Source organism: Talpa europaea (genome assembly GCF_964194135.1).
Source record: "Talpa europaea genome assembly, chromosome: X".
In the NCBI taxonomy this organism is placed as follows: Eukaryota; Metazoa; Chordata; class Mammalia; order Eulipotyphla; family Talpidae; genus Talpa; species Talpa europaea.
The window spans coordinates 49,934,414-49,938,411 of record NC_140081.1 but is presented as its reverse complement, the minus strand read 5'-3'; the positions used below and the strand labels follow the sequence as shown (position 1 = coordinate 49,938,411).

The following is a 3,998-nucleotide window of genomic DNA, read 5'->3' as shown; positions in this document are numbered from 1 at the left end:
TTTGGCAGTCATTTGTACCCTGAGGAAAAGATGCAGGAAGACAGAGGAGTAACTATGGGGAGGGGGTCTGTGCCTGCCATGTTGCCTCCAGCCCTGAACACTTCCAGGGTCTCCCATCCTAGAAGAGACCCCATTATCTCCTTCACCCCAAGTTCTAACTTGGTGGTTCTGGAGATAATTCCGGAAAGTCTTAGCTTCTGTCTACTGCAAATCCCCATGTCCAAAGGCCCAGCAAGGAGACTTAGCTTTTATCCCGGCACAGAGCAACAACTGGGCACCTTTGATGTCCACCCCACCCCACCAGGAGCCTCGCTAGGCACTGTGAGGCTGCCCGGGGAGGGGGGGCTCTGGGAGGGACTCTGATCTTCCATCTTCCATCTGGTCACCTGTGGTGACACCTTCCTACTACTCTGAGGACCCAGGCACAGGGCTTTGTCTCTCACACGCTTTTCAAGTGAATCAATCCAAATTCAGTGAGCAGGGCCATGATAAGGAAATCCAGGTAGAAGAGCAGCAGGCTGGAGTGGTAGACTTTGTTCAGCTGAAAGCACTGAAGAGGCACCTGCAACCAGGGAACAGACCCGGCTGAGGTTCAGGGTAAAGGCCAAAACCCACACCAGCAATCCATCCTGCCCCAGCTCCACCTCCACATGTCCCCTGGAGATCTGGGGCAGGCAGCCCAGCCCCAACCCCACCAGAATATTGACGATGATGCCTCCAAGACAGGCTGAGAAGGCCATCTGAGGATAGCACTGGTGCCAGTGAGAAATCTCAAAAGGCATCTCCGGTGCTGTTCCTCCAGGCCAGCAATATGAGCCCGAGGCCAGCGTTGCTCAGTCGGATGACCGGGCCCAGGATCACAAGATATTCACCACCTTGATGATGGCTACTTTGATCCACAGGGCAATGTAGGGGCAGGAAGGGACACAGTGCAGGTTTTCTGATCCCATGCTGACCGGGTAAAGGAGAAGTCAGAGTCCTCAGTGGTTTTGCAGGTCTTTTATTGGGGTTCACCAGGCATAAGTCAGGCAGGGGTGCTGGTCTTCACTCTGGGCTCCCTGGCCTTCTCTCAGCTTCTGCTTCTCTTGCTTCTCTCTCGGCTTCTCTTTCGTTCTCGGCTTCTGCTGCTGCTGGTGTCCCCGTGACGCCACCCTTAAAAGGACAGTCTCAGCCCAGGTGAATCCCATCTACCTAGGCCCACACCCTACTCCAGGTGCCCGCCATCAGGCATGCATTCAGGACGGCAAGGATCCATCATCCATCCTGATGGTGGGAGGGCAGAAAAGCCTGACATTTTTCTTTACCCTACAGGCAACAATCAGGAGGCCTAGGAAGGCAAAGAGCCAATGAAAACTGGATGTGGCAATAAAGGTCACTGCAGCCAAGGCTGTGCCCACTATCACCACCATGGCTCAGAAGGGAAGGAGGCCACCTATCTGGTAGACGCTATAGGCCCCTAATTACAGGGTTAGGCCCAGGACCAGCGGACTGATCACCAGGTGCAGGCAGTTGGGGAGCTGTTTCCAGTTCCCATTCTCCTCATCAGGTTCCATGATGGGGACTAAGAGGAGCAGCAGGAACTCCACTGGCAACTTGAACACCTTGAGGGCTCTCCAGTATGCCAATTTTCCCCTCCACTTCCTGCAATCCATGTGGTTGGGGGCTGGGCCAGGATCTGGGCTATGGTTTCCTGGTAGAAAAACAGAGGTCTGTGTCTCTTAACTATAGTCACAGTTGTTGGTGTTAGTAGACAGCCTTTCCTCCCAATCTGAGACCATCTCTGGAGTGCCTGGCATGGAGTAGACCCAGAGTCTCTTCAACTGCCATTGGTAGATCCAGGTGCAGAGAAATACAGTGGCCACAGAGAACGCATATAAGCTGAGGTAACCCAGGGCCCATGCCAGTGTGGCCCTGCTGAGGTAGAATGCGGTGTAGGTCAGGAAACCGGCCACCATGTAGAAAACAATGTCGCTGAGGAAGGGCCCGGAGGTAGCTCTGAAGGGGCACAAGATGGTGATGCTCCCTGCCACCACAGTGGTCACCAGCATACCCACACCAAACAGTTGTGCCTAAGGCCAGGCCAGTTGTGTGAGGATCCAAGAAAGCCACCATGGCACTGAAGACATCAGAGGCCCTGTTCCCAGATGCCAGGAAAGTGGCACCTGCCTCACTGTGGGAGAGCTTGGGTGGGGTGAAATGGCTGACAAGTTAGGGCAGAAACAGCTCCTGGGGGTGAGCTTCACATAGAGGGTGATGGCCACAGAGAAAAAGCTGGAGAGAAAGTGGCAAAAGATGCCTTTGAGGTGTCCAGTAGGTCCCTTGGCTTGGGCAAGTCAGGGTTGGTTGGTGAAGTCACAGTGATCAGAGTCATCCCGGCCACACACAGCAAAACAATCTTCCACGGAGATCTGGTTCACACCTGAGGCTGGAAACTGTGAGCCACTGTAGTTGACCCCAGCTGCTGGGCACCATCTCCACCAGGATCAGTACAAAGAGCAAACAGCATCTGGCGCAGTCTTCACTGTCTGGCAGCCGTCAGCCCTCACTGGGCCTGGCCCTTGCACTGCACTTCCTCTTCTGCATTGTTTCAGTTCCAACGGCTGGCAGGCTGGCAGCTGAGTGACCTGTTGACAGGTTCTTCCCTCTTCTGTTGTTCTCAGAGACTTAGAAGCCACACTACAGGTTTCCAAATCAGCCTCAATCATTCAATGAACCTGTGCTTTGGGAGGTCCCTTCAGCTCTCTGAGCCTCTGCTGCCTCATCCAAATATTGCGGCTGTCCTTCCTGAAACTCCTCTCTCTGAGAGCCCTCCTAGCCGGGTTCAGCACTTCCCTCTCGTAGCATCGCTGGCGGCTCAGTCCCCTCGCTGTCCAGCCTTAGGGCACTTTTCTGACTCCATCTTTTACCCCCACTTCCACCCACTCCCGAAACTCCAGATTCTAATGATCATTTGTGGGCACTCTAATAATAACAATCACTATTGGTAATTTATTGTTAGGAAAAAAACTTGTATCCTGCTTAATCCTCATTACAACCCATTTTATATCTGGTGAAATCTGAAGTTCAGTTAGATTAGGGAGCTTGCCTGAGGTCAGGGGGCTCTGAATCTCCAAGACTGATATTAGAACCAGTGATCTGGACCATGTTGTATTCTCTTTTTTTTTTTTTTAAAAAAAAAGAAGATTTATTTATTTATTCAAGCACAGGGTACAGTCAGAAGTGCAGGAGGGTGAGAGGATTCACCAGAGCCAGAGCGGGGAGCGGAACAGGCAGAAGGACCGAAGTACACTGCTGAGGGGAGCAGTGGGTGGCAGGAAGGGTCTGCCCGCCATGTGGGATGCTGGCCTGGGATCGAACCGGTGCTGTGGAGGCTGCAGGCAGCTTCGCAGCCCAGCGCTCAACCACTGCACTACCGGGGAGGCCCTATGTTGTATTCTTGCTTCAGGTTTTCTACACCTGAGGGAAAGCCACTGTGTGGGAAAATTGGCCATAAAAGAGATAATGAGATAAACAATGATTTTTAAAGAAAAATTATCCTGAATGTATGAAAAGAGATTGTAACTTTAAAAATAAGCAGTTAAAATTCTTGATTAAGTTAAAAGAAACTGGTACTTTTACTTGAAAGGGATATTTCATAGAGATAGTTTCTAATCTTATGGTCATTTTTCCAATGCAGGGCATTATTTGTACCTTTTTATTTGTATTGAGAATTGTTATTAATACTTTATCAAAAACTGACCCCTTTCTCCCCCTTAACTGTCGTTTTAAAATAGTTCTTGAATTCTTGAACGTATGCTTTTAAACTTATCCTTTGGTTCCAATTCTTCCTGTTATAGAAGCCTATCTCTGACTTTTTAATAAAAGGCATTGAAAAAGTGATTTGATTAAAAATGTGCTTCATGGAAAGACAGGTTTTATTTAAAATAAATATATTTATCACGGGTTAGGAAGACTTGATTACATAGAACCAAAAATTATTGACAATGGAAAGGAAATTC

The 3,998-nt window shown here is 50.0% G+C and overlaps 1 pseudogene across 1 annotated transcript; it reads right to left on the bottom strand.

Moving 5' to 3' along the window:
* Nucleotides 1–439: 439 nt before the first annotated feature.
* LOC311187566 (mitochondrial sodium/calcium exchanger protein-like) lies at nt 440–3,144 on the bottom strand (annotated as a pseudogene). The gene is made up of 3 exons: nt 3,086–3,144; nt 1,305–2,472; nt 440–562 (listed from the first exon to the last, which is right to left on the bottom strand). The product of its transcript is annotated as a mitochondrial sodium/calcium exchanger protein-like (transcript).
* Between the last annotated feature and the right edge of the window lie 854 nt (nt 3,145–3,998).